The sequence below is a fragment of the Dendrobates tinctorius genome, unplaced genomic scaffold (genome assembly GCF_039654945.1).
Source record: "Dendrobates tinctorius isolate UK_male_01 unplaced genomic scaffold, ASM3965494v1 ptg000319l, whole genome shotgun sequence".
Taxonomy (NCBI): domain Eukaryota; kingdom Metazoa; phylum Chordata; class Amphibia; order Anura; family Dendrobatidae; genus Dendrobates; species Dendrobates tinctorius.
Genome location: NW_027361986.1, coordinates 2082501 through 2099909, shown reverse-complemented (window position 1 = coordinate 2099909; position 17409 = coordinate 2082501). Strand labels below are relative to the sequence as shown.

Sequence of the window (17409 nt, the reverse complement as noted above, 5' to 3'; positions counted from 1 at the left end):
AAATACTCGGAATCGCTAGACTCTAATGAGTCCGACTCGGAAACTCGCTATTCGTCGCAAGTCTAGCGAGTCCAATGTTAATGAATGGGGATGCGAGTATTGCAGCGATTCCTGTGCTGCCATTTTTTTACTCTTTACTCTCGCAAGTGGCCCCTAGGTTAGCGATTTAGAATTCATCCCTAAAGCACAGAAAATCGTTTCTACATCACGCTAGAAGCTAAACAGGAAGTCGCCTGTGCTAACCGATTTACTGCACAGGCTGATCTGATATTCTGCACACACAGGCAGATCTGATCTGCACACACAGGGCGATCTGATCTGCACACACAGGGCGATCAGATCTGCACACACAGGCCCACCAAAGATGTGTAGCAGACGTGATACAGAGAGGCTGATCGGCCTGGTTGAAGAGTGGCCCCAGCTGTGGCAGCCCACCCACCCTGGCTATGGTGATGAAAGACAGCGAAATATGGCTTGGAGGTCCATCGCCAGAAGTATGTTCCCGTCATTTGATCACGCTGGAGAAGATGGGCAGGCAAACATGGGTAAGAGTTATGTGATGTCATTTCTTCTATTTTCTTTTACTGTACCCTTTTTTGGATTAGGAGAGAGTGAGATTTCTTGTGTCACCATTGGCGTCTGTGACGCACTGAAACCGTGGTACCCAGCACCGGGCCGGGGTCTGCTTCACTGGGGGATGTGATGTGACCCGTGCTGTAGTCTCAGGGGATGCACAGTGCAAAGGGGATAACTACAGGGGACTGTAATAGGAGGACAATCAAGGCTAGTGATGCGTATTGGCACAGCAGGAAGGTAACGTGCATGCTATTAGCTGGTAGCAGAGAAGCCCTGCACTCTCCCTGAAAAAATTGTTTAGTGCGCAAAGGCAGTCACCTAGGTGGACTGTGGTGCTGTCTGCGTCACCGCTCTGGGGTGAAGTGCGTGCTGTAACTTAGCAGAGAAGCAACGCACTCTCCCTGAAAAAATTGTTTAGTGCACACAAGCAGGCAGCGTGCGTGCTATTAGCTGGTGGGATAGATAGCAGCAACGCACTGGTCTGCCACAGAAACAATAACGCTGCAGGGGTAAATATGACCCCAATAATATCTGGTGGAAAAAAAAAAGAAAATTTGCTCAGCTATGCTTCTGATTTCAGCTCTGATGGAAGCTGAGTGAGTAAGCTAAGCTCTGAGGATGGTGCTGTATGCACTGTAAGGCTGCTCCTGCCTTTCTCCCTGCCTACAGTCCTCTACAGTACTCCTCCGTCCTGGTAGTTCTGAAAAGAACTTTTGTGTTATATGTGAGGAATCTTGAGGTCCTACACTGACTAACAGTCCCTAGATCTGCTCTATGTCTCCAACTCGCCCTGCACTAGCTCAGATCGTCACAGGAATGTGCCCAAAATGGAGGGGGCAGGGTTTATATATAGCCTTGCCTGTGATACATGACATAGGCATCACGATGGACAGCAGCCAATCATAGTAGTGCTCTTCACAGTTTTCTCACCTAACAAACTAGGCTGTCTCTGAAAATTAACATATTCTGTATTCTGCGAGTCCCGAATACAGTATATAGGAGTCCTAGACTCGCTAAGACTCGCTGCTGACAGCGGGACACAAAATCGCTAAGAAACTAGGATTGCTTGTATTAAACTCTGAAAATATTAGGATTGCCATTGATTTGCATTGGACTCGTTACTGTGCGAGTAATCGCTTGGAAACTCGCAGAGTACCGACTCCTGCGAGTCCCCTACTACTCGCAGAGTAACGAGTCCTAACGAGTAGATTCGCCCATCCCTATTCTTGACGCTCTGTATGGTGCATGATATGCTTCTCTATTGTGGGGATATAATGGAGCTGTAGGGACATACATTATGATGCATATTAGGTGATAGAAGCAGTATACAAAGGGAAAAGATTCCTTAAAAGGGTTGTCCACCTTTGGGGCTATTTTTTAAATTAAATGCATGTATTTTTGGCTTAACATTATTGGTGCGCTCTTTAGCTTTTACAGATTTTGTTTCCCTGCAAATTCAGCTTTGAGGTGGTTCTACAGACAACCTTAAACCTTTTTGTGGATTGTATGTGAAAGTGTAAGTAGGGATGTTGGTTACAGACTCAGAGATAATGAGAAAGAAGATGTCAGGTGCTCTAAAAAGTAATGCTCCTATAATGTTCATATAGAAATGTAAGTCTATTTTCACACAGAATTTTTTTTAAAGAGTTCAAAAGACATGAGTTTTTCAAGAGGAAAGCTTTTCAGGAAATTTGCCTGTTTTGGGGAGTTTTTGGAGAAGTTTTTTTCTTCTTGAGGTGTTTACTAAAAAGATTTTTGAAGAGGTTTTCAAGAGTTTTGGAAGGAATTTTTTTTCCTGAAGAATTCTTTACAGCCATTTGATTGGATAGTAACTGGTTTGAAGAGGTTTCTTTAAAGGGGTGACTAGCACTTTTCTTCCATCAGACAATTTTCAAACTCCCTTAGGCTGCTCATAAGGATTTCCCATAGAAATGTATTGTAAACATTTTCCAGGGGGGTTTGAAGCTCTTTTTGAGGAGGATTTTGGTGAGGATTTGCTGCAAAAAAACTGTATGTGAATATAGAAGCAAACTTTTACAACATAAATTCATGGTGAACATTATGTTAGTCTTCTGTTGATGTTACTTTGTTTTATTATCAGTGTTACATTAGACATCCCAGATCTCAACATCATGAACACGCATAAAAGTATAGCCTCCAACACTACCACTAAAACCAGTTCCAGGTAAGACATGTTATTTGCTACTGTACACAAAGTAAAGCTATGCTACATGTAGATTATACTGTATAGTCAGAGATATATATTATGTGTGACTACATATACGGAGAGGACTTAGACAATGTTCACACTGCTTCTTTTTCTGCCATTTTTCTTTGTATGCGTCCACTTAAAAAAATATGGCAATGAAAAAGTGCTAACAAAATAATCCAAAGGCTGGTCCTATTAATTTGTATGGGAAAATGACTATAAAATACTTCAGGCTTTCAAAGACACTAAACTTTCTTTTTATTGTTTTAACAAAACTTATATAATAATAGTAATAATAATAATTTTATTTCTATAGCGCCGACATATTCCGCAGCACTTTACATTATAGAGGGGACTTGTACAGACGATAGACATTACAGCATAACAATAAGCACATAGATCAAAACAGATACCAAGAGGAGTGAGGGCCCTGCTTGCAAGCTTACAATCTATGAATTTTATTTTATCTTATTTGAGATTTAGCTTTACAATACACATTTTTAAAACAAAAAGTACACTACTCAACATTAAAATTGGTAACGGTATGAAAATGATGAAAGATTGAAAGAGAAGATACTATCATCACTCAGTACCCTTGGTAGACGTGCACTTTTCCAACATGACGATGATCCAAAACACACATCTGTTGTATTTCTGAAGAACAGGGTGAAATTCATTCAGTGGCTAAGTGTGTCTGCTGATCTGAACCCACTCGTCAGGGCCAGTGTCAGCACCCGGCGCACCCGGGCAAGTGCCGGGGCCCTGGTGAAACGGGGGGGCCCACTCATGCTGTCTGGCATACAGCGCACCGCACAGTGCAGTGACTGTCCGCCTCCGCCGCACACACCTGAAAGACGTAGTGTGTGCGGCGGAGTAGATGTATCCCGACATGCACTGCTACGCCAGAGACACTCTGCACTCTCCCTCATCGTGGAGCTTGTCTGCATGCACCTTTTCCTCTATGGTTCTTCAGTTAACCGGAAGTGCATTACCTTCCGATCCCAGAAGTTCCGACATATTACCGGTGACCCTGAGAGGAGAGGTACAGTGTGAGTGTACTGGAGTGTACTGGACATGGACGGCCCCTAGCTTGGGGGGAGGGTGAGTCTGTGCGGGGACTGCCAGCTCTGGGGCTGTAATGTGCAGCAACAGAGAGGGATGGCTGCACACTGAGGACACGGCTGTGCATGCTGCAAGTATGTGGTCACACACAGCCCTGGGCATGTCACATTGTGCAGTAAACATGTAGGTCATGCCTGCAGCATGTAGATCCATATGCAGTGTGATGCTCCTGTTCTCTGTTATCAGCCTCAGCCTGGGGAGAGACTGAACCCTTGCCAGGACAGCACCCCAGAGATCTCTAGATAGGTCTATGCAGGGATCTCTGGGCTGGTGGCCTGTGGCGGCCTCGGGGCCCTGTGACTTGCTCCAAGATATGTATATATTTTTTTGTTACCCTTGTATGTGAGTCAGTATCGTTCCTTGTGTGTACCTTGTATTATATATAGTCTATATCAAGACCGGCCGAGTGAGGGTCTCCTGACCCAAATGTATGGTTCATGAGGCGATTGCGTTCAGGTAGATAGACCCTCTGCCAGTTTGGACATCACAGTTTGCACTTTGGCTGAGAAAATGTCACTCTTGTCACTCTTCTTGACAATATTACACTTTGAAGTTCTAAAATTAGAAGGATGCTTCTGTACCCAGCAACCATTCTGTGCAGGGGAGCAGTGAAAGAGTGTAGCGCAATCACTCAGTTTGGCTACAAAATAGCTGTTTAACATGTGCGGCCGATCTTAATGGCTACTTGGTTTTATAGGTGAAACGGCTGTTAGTCTCCAAAATTATTAGGCTGAGTTCACTTGTTTTCCTCTCCGGACAACCTCCCTTTTTTTTTTCCACTTCCTAAACGTGATGACTTGACTATTTGGACCCTCACCAATCAGCAGAACAGAGATTTTTAGCCACATTAGAAATTGGAGCAGCAGGTCGAGTGCTCCATTCATTCAGTATAGGGCTATGGGAAAAATCTAAGAGCAGTGCTTGGAAATCCCATAAAAGATTAGAAGGGCTGTCCGCTACTTGGACAACCTCTTTTCAATTGCCATATTCCCCTTTTAAAAACAAACTAGCAAAGAAAAAAAAAAAAGCAACCTGCACTCTCCTCGGGTGCTGGTGCTGTTACAGCGATGGCTGAACTCGCGCTCACATGACCTTCTGTCCTGCAAGCTCTGGAGCCAATCAGTGGCTGCTTCACTCTCCCTTCCTTTGGAAGAAACTGTTATTCTGAATAGGTCGGAGCTGCTGCTCTCTAGCTTTCCTTGAATGTCAGCTACATTCGACAAAAAGGGAGAGTGAAGCTGCAACTGATTGACTGCAGGAAACCCTGGGAGAGCCTGTGCAGTCAGGGCTGGCGTTACCACCTGGGCAAGTGCCAGGGTCCTAAGCAAGCAGGGGGGAATCCACTCATTATTGTGGACATTGGAACACATTGCGCCCCCTGTGCTTTTTAATGTTTGAAATACTTACTGTTAGGCGTCAGGTTCCAGGCGCTGCACAGCGGGAATCCCAAGCCTTGCCATCTGCGGTCTCCCATTTTCCTCCGGCCGCAGTGGAGCCTGCTCAGCAAACTCCACGATCCTGGCATTCTGCCCACACCAGCATCGTGGGTTTGGTTGCTGCTTCTGCCTCTGGTTTAGTTATGGCAATGCAGTCTGTCCAGCAGCAAAAGACTGACTCCAGAGTCTAAGTCTTCCTTTCGCTCCACTGAGCATGCTCAGGAGACAATCTCCCATTGGGGATCGGGAGTCACATGCTCAGGTCCTTCTCCAGTTCTGATTGGCCCATGTGAAGGATCAGGAATGTTCCGGAAGGGCACGGCTATAAAAGGCTCGCATGGCCGCCCCGCCATGCGCTATGATAGACTCTGAGGCTAACGCATTTGGTGTATATGTGATGTTGGATGAATGAGCCTGGTGACTGACGTATTATAATTCCCTCCTCCTTGGATGTTACGTATGTGTTAGGGAGAGGGATTAGAGTCAGTACGTTAGCTCTACACTGTATAGCGCCACAGTGTTGCTCCACATCCACCGTTAGGTCCTAGGACGTCGGCCAGTATAGGCCTCCTTTGCTACTGCTATCGCAGCATCCGCAAGTTACGCCATGCGCTGTAGTAGCACTTTCCAGCCCGGTTATTAGGCTGGTTAGTGGCGTCCGCCAGGACGGATACTGCACACGTTGCAGCAGTGGTTCACTGTTGTGAATTCACTTTCTGGCCTACCTCTGGATACTAGTGAACTTTCCGGGCTCCCTCTGGTAGTTACAGGAGGTAATGGAGCTGATCTAATTAACAGAGGTGTGCCACCTGATAATGAGGAGGACGATTGGGCATCTGGAGTTTCTGATTGGATTTAAGACAGCCGACTCCCTCTATCCCTGCTGGTGATTTTTTTCCTGCCTCCTGAGGTCTTAGTTTCCAGTTCAGTCCCTGCATGATCAAGCTAAGTGTTCTTTTGCTATTGTTCACATTTTATTTGGTTCTGTCTATTTCAGTTTTGTGTGGTCAGCCAGCCCCGGCTGGGGCTGTGCTGAATTTCCATCCTTATGTTACTGTTTGTGCCAGTTTGTTTTTGTCCCTTATTAGATTGGCCTCTCTTTGCTCTGTTTTCAGAATATACCAGAGTGCTGATATAGTGGGCGAACTCTAGTGACTTCAGTATTTTTTCTATCAGACGTGTTGGGCATTTTTTGCAGGGTTTTTTGCATGATTGCAGACAGTATCTTTCCTTTCCTGTCCTGTCTAGTTAGTTTGGGCCCCACTGTTTGCTCAGCCTATTTTCCTACCTGCGTTTGTGTTTTCATCTTGTCTCACCGATAATATATGTTTGGGGGATATCTATTCCTTTGGGGTCTGCTCTGTGGCAGTTTAGATTTCCCCTTTCTTGCTTTAGGCCTTTTTAGTTCTCCATCTGTGTCGAGGCGTCTAGAATCATCGTAGGTACGCTCCACGGCTACTGCTAGTTGTGTGGATAGGATCAGGGGTCTGCAGTCTGCTTAGTTACCAACCTCTCTGGTTTTCTGTGGCTTAGCTTGGTCTTGCTTTCCTCCCCAGTGATCCAATCATAACAGTTCACACCCTGTGACCTGTGATGCTAACAGGTTGCGGTTGTTCGCTGGCAGGCACGTGTTACGTGAAGTAACGGCGCACGTGTCTGTTAGCTCCGGGTCCGGGATTACACACTCGTGTCCAGCTTTACTCCTACATGCCTTTCCCTCATTGTTCAGCAGCAGTTGGTCACCTCTGCACGGTGGGCCCAGGGCTGCGAATGCACCTTATATATTATTTCATCTTTATTATTTGGTGCGTTCCGCCAGCCCCGTAACACTTACCTCTCCTCGTTCCCCATTGGCTGTGGGTCCGGTCTCTTCAGCGTCTCATATCTGCAACGTCTGAGGGCGCAATGACGTCACTACAGCATGCCCACTGTGTTGGGCAGTGCAGGGAGACAGAGGAGGCTGAGGACACCGGAGCTGAGGAGACCGACGCTGCAGCTAGCGAGGAATGAGGAGAGATTAGTATTTGATTATTTATTTTTTTATGTATGGAGCCCATTGTCTATGAAGCATTATTTGGTGCCCAACATTCTATATGGAGCATTATATGGCGCCCATTATTCTGCATGGTGCATTATATGGGGCCCATTGTTTTGTATGGAGCAATACATGGGGCTCATGATACTGTATGGAGCGATATATGGGGCGCATGATACTGTATGGAGCAATATATGGGGCTCTTGATACTGTATGGAGCAATATATGGGGCTCATGATACTGTATGGAGCAATATATGGGGCTCATGATACTGTATGGAGGACTATACTGTCCGGTCTGAGATGAAAACTTTTGAATTACCCCCAGGGAATGCACTGTGCACTGCAAGGATTCAGTGGCTTCTGTTGTAGAATGTACAATAGATAACACTCATGTTACTGTAAGGTAAGAACTAAGCGAAACCTTTGTCATTGTACTATACCTATATTTCTCTGCTGTATCTGCACATTAAGAGTCGTGGTATGTGTTAAAGGGGCCCACTGAGACTTTTTCGCCCGGGGCACACCAAAACCTGGAGCCGGCCCTACCACTCGTAAACCTATGGGGAATTCTGAAGAGACAAGTTGAGCATCACTCTTCATACAGCATCCAGGCATTCTTAAAGAATGAAAAAAGATAAAAGTTGCAATATGTCCCCAGTGTGTTCATTCCATGCCTAAAAGACTTGGTGTTGTCCTTAAAAATCATTGAAATCATACAAAATACTACATGTAGTAGTTTTTGATGTGGGGTGTATTCATTTGTGCATTAACGACTTGAATAAAACTAAGGCTTTTGTAATGAAAGTCATATTATTAATAGTGATGAGCACAAGTGATCGTTACTAGAGTTTGCCAAGTGTGCTCAAGTAATCGCCGAGTATTGCGGGTGATTGAGCATGCTTTGTCGCTGTTAGGCAGCCACAAAACATGCGGCGATTGCCTGACAAACAAGGGTAATCCCTCCATGTTTTGTGTCTAACAGCCGCGAAACATGCGGGATCCGGGATGCGAACATCTTACTCAAGCACCCAATATACTCGGTGCATACCTGAGGACCCTTGGCAAACTCGAGGAATGAACACTTGCGCTCATCACTAATTTTTAACCTTACCTTAAAATTATGCGTTAAAACATGCTCTCTGAAACTCAGTCTTGTCAAAATTCTGGAAATTGTTTTTGTATTCAGTGAGGTGTTAATTACAATCTTACTTTTCAAAGAGGATGTACTCATTTATGCTGAGCACTGTAGATTATACTTTATAGCCAATGATATACTGTACAATATATTATACTTGACTAGAGGTAAAGATAGCACTTAGGGTGTGTTAACACTGATTCTTTTTAGACCTTTTTTTAGTGACTACATAAAATTTGGAATAACTGCCAACAAAATAACCGAAAGAATGGTCCTATTAATTAGCATGGGATAACGACTTGCTGTTCATATGTATATTTAGGTTTTTTATTGTCTTTTAAACACTTCAGACTTTCAAATTCACCAAGCGTTTTTTTAATAGAGTTTATTAGTCTTTACTTTACAATGCACTTTAAAATCAATAAGATAAACCATATATGCAATCATGCTTAAAACTCATCTCAGCACTCCAACCTTCACCACCATCTGAGTCGTCAAAAAAGAAAAAAAATACACTACTTAACATTGAAATTGCAACATGATGAATTATAAGTCATGGAATTATAATATAATACTAATACATTTTATTTCTATAGCGCCGACATATTCCGCAGCACTTTACATTTCAGAGGGGACTTGTACAGACAATAGACATTACAGCATAGCAATAATCACATAGATTATAACAAATACCAAGAGGAATGAGGGCTCTGCTCGCAAGCTTACAGTCTATGAGGAAAATGGGAGACACGAAAGGTGGGTGGTAACAGTTGCCCTGATTGTTTGGACCAGCCATAATGTTAAGTGTGTAACAGTACAGACACAGAGGGCTAATGTGGGAGCATGATGCAGGGAACCTGGTTATGGTAAAACTTTTGGCTGTGCCACACAGGGATAGATTAGGTTAACCCCTTACCTACAATTGACGTAATATTCCGTCCATGTGACCATGGACCTAATTACCATGGACGGAATATTACGTCACCATGATCAGCGGCGCCCACGTGGTGAGCGCCGCTGATTGCGGCCGGGTGTCAGCTAATTATCATAGCTGACACCCGGCACAATGTGTCAGGGGCGGTCACGGACCGCCCCCGACACGTTAACCCCTTGCACACCGCGATCAAACGCGATCGCGGTGTACCGGGGGTTAAAGGGACGCATCGGCAGGGAGGGGGCTCCCTCCGTGCTTCCCTGAGCCCCCCACAGCAGCGCAATGTGCAGCGCTGCTGCGGGGGGCTCCTTTCCTCCAGGCCCCCGAATCCAAGATGGCGACGGGGGCCTTCGGGGGCCTGAGGAAGCTGGCTTCCTCAGTGCCTGCAAAGCGCAGGCATGAGGAAGTCTGCAGCAATGCCTGTGACAGATCACTGATCTGTCACAGTGATCTGTGATGTGACAGATCAGCGATCTGTCACAGGACAGTGATGTCCCACCTGGGACAAGGTAATAAAGTAAAAAAAAAAAAAAAAAGTGTTAAAAATAATTAAAAAAAAAAATCGCTAAATAAATTAGTAAAAAAAAATAAAAATATTCCCCAATAAATCCATTTTTTCAAAATAAAAAAAAACAAAAACAATAAAAGTACACATACTTGGTATCGCCGCGTCCGTAATGACCTGCCCTATAAAACTGTCCCATTAGTTAACCCCTTTAGCGAACCCCTTAAAAAATAAAAATAAAAAACGAAGCAAAAAATAATGATTTATTATCATACCACCGAACAAAAAGTGCAATAACGCGCGATCAAAAAGACACATATAAATATCCATGGTACCGCTGAAAACGTCATCTTGTCCCGCAAAAAACGAGCCACCAAACAGCGTCATCCGCAAAAAAATAAAAAAGTTATAGCTCGCAGAATAAAGCGATACAAAAATAATTTTTCATATAAAATTGTTTTCATTGCAAAAAACCGACAAAACATAAAAAAACAACCTAAATGAGGTATCGCTGTAAGCGTACTGACCCGAAGAATAAAAACGCTTTATCAATTTTACCGCACGCGGAACGGTGTAAACGCACCCCCCCAAAAGAAATTCATGAAATGCTGGTTTTTGTTCATTCTGCTTCCCAAAAATCGGAATAAAAAGCGATCAAAAAATGTCATGTGCCCGAAAATGGTACCAATAAAAACGTCAACTCGTCCCGCAAAAAATAAGACCTCACATGACTCGGTGGGTCAAAATACGGAAAAATTGTAGCTCTCAATATGTGGTGATGCAAAAACTACTTTTACAATAAAAAGCGTCTTTTAGCGTGTGACAGCCGCCAAACATAAAAACCGCCATAAATAGTAAATCAAACCCCCCGTTATCACCCCCTTAGTAAGGGAAAAATAATAAAACTAAAAGAAAATGTATTTATTTCCATTTTCCCGCTAGGGTTAGGGTTAGGGTAGGGTTAGGGTTAGGGCTAGGGTTAGGGTTAGGGCTAGGGTTAGGGCTAGGGCTAGGGTTAGGGCTAGGGCTCAGATTAGGGTTAGGGGTGTGTTGAGGTTAGGGTTGGAGTTATAATTGGGGGGTTTCCACTGTTTGGGCACATCAGGTGCTCTCCAAAGGCAACATGGCGTCTGATCTCAATTCCAGCCAATTCTGCGTTGAAAAAGTCAAATGGTGCTCCTTCCCTTCCAAGCTCTGCCATGCGCCCAAACAGTGTTTTACCCCCACATGTAGGGTATCAGACTACTCAGGACAAATTACAAAACAACTTTTGGGGTCCAATTTCTCCAGTTACCCTTAGGAAAATAAAAAATTGGGGGCAAAAATATAATTTTGCGGAAAAAATGTTTTTTTTATTTTCACGCCCAGGCGTTATAAACTTCTGTGAAGCACTTGGGGGTTCAAAGTGCTCTCCACACATCTAGATAAGCTCCGTGGGGGGTCTAGTTTCCAAAATGGGGTCACTTGTGGGGGGTTTCAATAGTTTAGGTACATCAGGGGCTCTCCAAAAGCACATGACACCCGCAGACCAATCCATCAAAGTCTGCATTCCAAAACGTCACTACTTCCCTTCCGAGCCCTGACGTGTGCCCATACAGTAGTTTTCTCCCACATATGAGGTATCAGCGTACTCAGGCCAAATTGGACAACAACTTTTGGGGTCCAATTTCTCCTGTTACCCTTGGGAAAATAAAAAAATTGGGGACTAAAAGATGATGTTTGTTGAAAAAATACGATATTTTTATTTTCACGCCCGGTCGTTATAAACTTCTGTGAAGCACTGGGGGGTTCAAAGTGCTCACCACACATCTAGATAAGTTCATTAGGGGGTCTAGTTTCCAAAATGGGGTCACTTGTGGGGAGTTTCCACTGTTTAGGTACATCAGGGGCTCTCCAAAAGCAACATGACACCCACAGACCATGCCATCAAAGTCTGCATTCCAAAACGTCACTACTTCCCTTCCGAGCCCTGATGTGTGCCCATACAGTAGTTTTCTCCCACATATGAGGTATCAGCGTACTCAGGACAAATTGGACAACAACTTTTGGGGTCCAATTTCTCCTGTTACCCTTGGGAAAATAAAAAAATTGGGGACTAATTGATCATGTTTGTGGAAAAAATACGATTTTTTTATTTTCATGCCTGGGCATTATAAACTTCTGTGAAGCCCTTGGGGGTTCAAAGTGCTCACCACACATCTAGATAAGTTCCTCAGGGGGTCTAGTTTCCAAAAAGGGGATCATTTGTGGGGGGTTTTTACTGTTTAGGTACATTAGGGGCTCTCCAAAGGCAACATGACACCCACAGACGATTCCATCAAAGTCTGCATTCCAAAACATCACTACTTCCCTTCCGAGCCCTGACGTGTGTCCATACAGTAGTTTTCTCCCATATATGGGGTGTCAGCGTACTCAAGACAAATTGGACAACAACTTTTGGGGTCCAATTTTTCCTGTTATCCTTGGGAAAATAAAAAAATGAGGACTAAAAGATGATGTTTGTGGAAAAAATACGATTTTTTTATTTTCACGCCCGGACGTTATAAACTTCAGTGAAGCACTGGGGGGTTCAAAGTGCTCACCACACATCTAGATAAGTTCCTTGGGGGGTCTAGTTTCCAAAATGGTGTCATTTGTGGGGGGTTTCTAGTGTTTTGGTACATCAGGGGTTTTCCAATCGCCACATGGTGTCCGATCTCAATTCTAGCCAAAAACGTCAAATGGCGCCGCTTCCCTTCCGAGCTCTGCTATGCGCCCAAATAGTCATTTACACCCACATATGGGGTATTAGTGTACTCAGGACAAATTGCACAATAACTTTTAGGGTCCTGTTACCCTTGGAAAAATAAAAATTGGGGGTGAAAAGATCATTTTTGTGGAAAAAATATGATTTTTTAATTGTACCGCTGTACGTTATAAACTTCTGTGAAGCCCTTGTGGGTTCAAAGTTCTCACCACATATCTAGATAAGTTCCTTGGGGGGTCTAGTTTCCAAAATGGGGTCACTTGGGGGGTTTCCACTGTTTAGGTACATCAGGGGCTCTCCAAACCCGGCATGGCGTCCGATCTGAATTCCAGCCAATTTTGCATTGAAAAAGTCAAATGGCGCTCCTTCCCTGCCATGCGCCGAAACAGTGGTTCCCCCCCACATATCAGGTATCAGCGTACTCAGGACAAATTGCACAATAACTTTTGCAGTCCAATTTCTCCTGTTACCCTTGGTAAAATAAAGAAAATTGAACCTGAAGTATTTTTTTTGTGAAAAAAAGTTAAATGTTCATTTTTTTTTTTAATATTCAAAAAATTCCTGTGACGCACCTAAAGGGTTAATAAACTTCTTGAATGTGGTTTTAAGCACCTTAAGGGGTGTATTTTTTAGAATGGTGTCACTTTTGAGTATTTTCTATCATATAGACCCCTCAAAGTGGCTTCAAATGTGAAGTGGTCCCTAAAAATAAAATGGTGTTGCAAAAATGAGAAATCGCTGGTCAATTTTTAACCCTTATAACTTCCTAACAAAAAAAAATTTTGGTTCCAAAATTGTGCTCATGTAAAGTAAACATGTGGGAAATGTTATGTATTAAGTTTTTTGTGTGCTGTATCGCTGTGATTTAAGGGCATAAAAATTCAAAGTTGGAAAATTGCAAAATTTTCAAAATTTTCGCCAAATTTCCGTTTTTTTCACAAATAAACGCAAGTTATTTGAATGCAATTTTACCACTAACATGAAGTACAATATGTCACGAGAAAACAATGTCAGAATCACCGGGATCCATGGAAGCGTTCCAGAGTTATGACCTCATAAAGGGACAGTGGTCAGAATTGTAAAAATTGGCCCGGTAGTTAACGTGCAAACCACCCTTGGTAGTGAAGGGGTTAATATGTTGAGGCGATAGGCCAGTCTGAATAAATGCGTTTTCAGGGCACGCTTAAATTGTGGGGATTAGGGACTAATTGTATTGACCTGGGAAGTGCATTCCAAAGAATTGGCACAGCACGTGTAAAGTCTTGGAGACGGGAGTGGGAGGTTCTGATTATAGAGGATGCTAACCTCAGGTCATCAGCAGAACGGAGGGCACGGATAGGATGGTATAATGAAACAAGGGAGGAGATGTAGGGTGGTGCTGAGCCATGGAGGGCTTTGTGGGTGAGGGTAATAAGTTTATACTGAATTCTGGAGTGGATGGGTTGCCAGTGTAATGACTGGCACAAGGTAGAGGCATCGGTGTAACGATTGGTGAGGAATATGATCCTGGCTGCAGCATTCAAGACAGATTGGAGTTATGGAAATCACTGGATGAATGGACATGTTAGTGTTATGCAAATGATGAAAAAAGTGGAAACTAAATTTTCAAAACATCAATATTCCGTATTGAGTATGAGCACCATACACAGCAGTGCATGCGCTTGCACTCCTTGGCTGCTATCAGTGAGATTATTAATGGTTGTCTCATTGCTAAGGAAAGTAAAACAAACCCCAAACTAGTCTTTAATTATATAAACAGTAAAATGATTAAAATTGATGGTGTCGGCCCTTTAAAGAACAATGAGGGTGAAATCATAGAGAGCGATGTGGGAAAAGCAAATGTTTTAAATCACAATGATGTGATTATTATGGGAAACTTTAACTACCCCGACATAGACTGGGAAACTGAAACCTGCATATCTCAGAAAGGAAACCAATTTCTGTCAGTGACCAAGGATAATTATCTGTCACAACTTGTGCAGGGCCCAACTAGAGGGACAGCTCTTCTGGACTTAATTTTAAGCAACAGGCCAGATAGAATAACAGAAGTACGAGTCGATGGGCACCTAGGGAACAGTGACCACAATATAATACAATTCCACTTGTCCTTCAGTAAGGTGCCCTGGAAGGGGGTTACAAAAACGCTGAATTTCAGGAAAGCAAAGTTTGATCAGCTTAGAGAGGACCTTCGCCGAATTGATTGGGACATTGTCCTCAAAAATAGGAGCACAGAAAATAAATGGGAAATATTTAAATCAGTTTTACACACCCACTGCGAGTTAGCCATACCGTACAGAAATAAAAGGGCTAGGAACAGGAGAACACCAATGTTGCTAAATAAGGATGTAAAAAGGGCAATAAATAACAAGAACAAGGCGTTTAAGAAGCTAAAACAAGAAGGCAATAAAGAAGCATTAAAAAGTTATAGAGAAAAAAATAAAATGTGTAAAAAACAAATACATTTAGCAAAAGTGGAAACTGAGAGACTCATTGCTAAGGAAAGTAAAAGAAACCCCAAACTATTCTTTAATTATATAAACAGTAAAATCATTAAAATTGATGGTGTCGGCCCTTTAAAGAACAATGAGGGTGAAATCATAGAGAGCAATGTGGGAAAAGCAAATGTTTTAAATACTTTTTTCTCAACAGTGTTCACACAGGAAAAGGATTTGCCAGGGGAAATGCAGAGTGATAATGTAAACTCCCCATTAAGTATTACCTGCCATACCAGGAAGAAGTGCAGAACCGCCTTAGTAAGATTAAAATTGACAAATCACCAGGCCCTGATGGCATTCACCCTCGGGTATTAAGGGAGTTAAGTAATGTGATAGACAGGCCTCTATTCCTTATATTTAAAGACTCTATAGAAACAGGGTCTGTTCCTTTTGATTGGCGGCAAGCAAATGTGGTACCAATATTCAAAAAGGGGTGTAAAAGGAACCTGGAAACTATAGGCCGGTTAGCTTAACATCTGTTGTGGGTAAAATTTTTGAAAGGTTTCTAAGGGATACCATTATGGAATATCTCAATGTTAATAAATGTTTAACTCCATATCAACATGGATTTATGAAGGATCTCTCCTGTCAAACTAACCGATCAGCTTCTATGAGGATGTAAGCTCTCAAATGGACCAAGGAGAATCATTGGATGTTATTTATCTCGACTTCTCTAAAGCATTTGACACTGTCCCACATAAAAGATTGGTAAGTAAGATGAGAAAGCTTGGGCTAGGGGAAAATGTGTGTAGATGGGTAGGCAGCTGGCTTAGTGATAGAAAACAAAGAGTGGTTATTAATGGTGCATACTCAGATTGGGCCAGGGTTACTAGTGGGGTACCACAGGGTTCTGTATTTGGCCCCCTACTATTTAATATATTTTTTAATAATCTAGTGGATGGCTTGCACAGTAAAATATCAGTATTTGCAGATGATACAAAACTATGCAAGGTAGTTAACACAAAGGAGGACAGTTTGCAACTACAGACAGATTTGAGTAAATTGGAGAATTGGGCTGAAAAATGGCAAATGAGGTTTAACACAGATAAGTGTAAGGTTATGCACATGGGAAGGAGAAACAGATGCTACAATTACTTACTAAATGGGAAACTGCTGGGGAAATCAGACATGGAAAAAGACTTAGGCATCTTAGTCAATAAGAAGCTAAATTGGAGTGCCCAGTGTCAGGCAGCTGCCACCAAAGCAAATAGGGTCATGGGATGCATTAGAAGAGGTCTGGGGACACGAGATGAAAACATAATTCTCCCTCTGTATAAATCACTCGTCAGACCACACTTGGAGTATTGTGTGCAATTTTGGACGCCGGTGCTCAAGAAAGACATTACTGAACTTGAAAGGGTTCAAAGGCGAGCTACTAAAATGGTAAATGGAGTTGTTTCACTACAATACCAAGAAAGGTTATCAAAATTAGGTCTATTTACTCTAGAAAAGAGGAGACTTAGGGGAGACTTAATATATATGTACAAGTATATCAGAGGGCAATACAGAGATCTCTCCAATGAACTGTTTGTGCCAAGGACTGTGACAAGTACAAGGGGACATTCTCTTCGTTTGGAGGAAAGACAATTTCTGCACCAGCATAGAAGAGGGTTCTTCACGGTAAGAGCAGTGAGGCTCTGGAATTCTCTTCCTGAGGAAGTGGTGATGGCCAACTCACTGAATGAATTTAAGAAAGGAATGGATTCTTTTCTTGTGAGTAACAGTATAGAAGGTTACCAATAACAGAATATTATAGGTAGATGGTTCACCCAGCTTAGGGGAACAAATTTTTTTTCCCTATGGAGAAAATTGTCTTCTACTCTGTGGGTTTTTTACCTTCCCCAGGATCAACAATGCAGAGCAGCTGCATTAAAAATAGGCTGAGCTAGATAACATAAGGTCTTCCTTCAACCTTCAAATCTATGTTACTATGTTACTATGTCTGAGGAATGTTCTGCCAAGCTAAATATACTTGGGCAAATCATCAAGGTCAGCTGCTGGCAGCGCCAATTTGAATTGTTGACCGATGATGTAATAGATGTGCTAGATGGGATACAAGTTCGGAGATAATAATAGCCATTTAGGTCACGCAGGCTACTCACAGTAGCGCTAGCAATATCTGGCCTTGTATTATTTTTGGAAAACCAGCTCCTGGAACTCTTTGGAGAATGGTCCGTACCACTGATTCCGCTACCGAATCAATGTAATGCCAAC

At 43.0% G+C, this 17409-nt stretch overlaps 1 protein-coding gene across 3 annotated transcripts in view; it reads left to right on the top strand.

The window, feature by feature from the left end:
* Window positions 1-17409, top strand: part of TESPA1 (thymocyte expressed, positive selection associated 1) — a 46157-nt gene that overhangs the window by 23877 nt on the left and 4871 nt on the right. The window contains exon 1 of one of the 3 annotated variants that reach the window (XR_012227089.1): window positions 3693-3827. The exons of 1 other annotated variant lie outside the window; for it this stretch is intronic. The gene's annotated coding sequence lies outside the window, so the exon portion shown is untranslated. Of the gene's footprint in view, window positions 1-3692; window positions 3887-17409 lie in introns of those variants that run through there. One more of the 3 variants, XR_012227090.1, reaches the window with a different exon arrangement.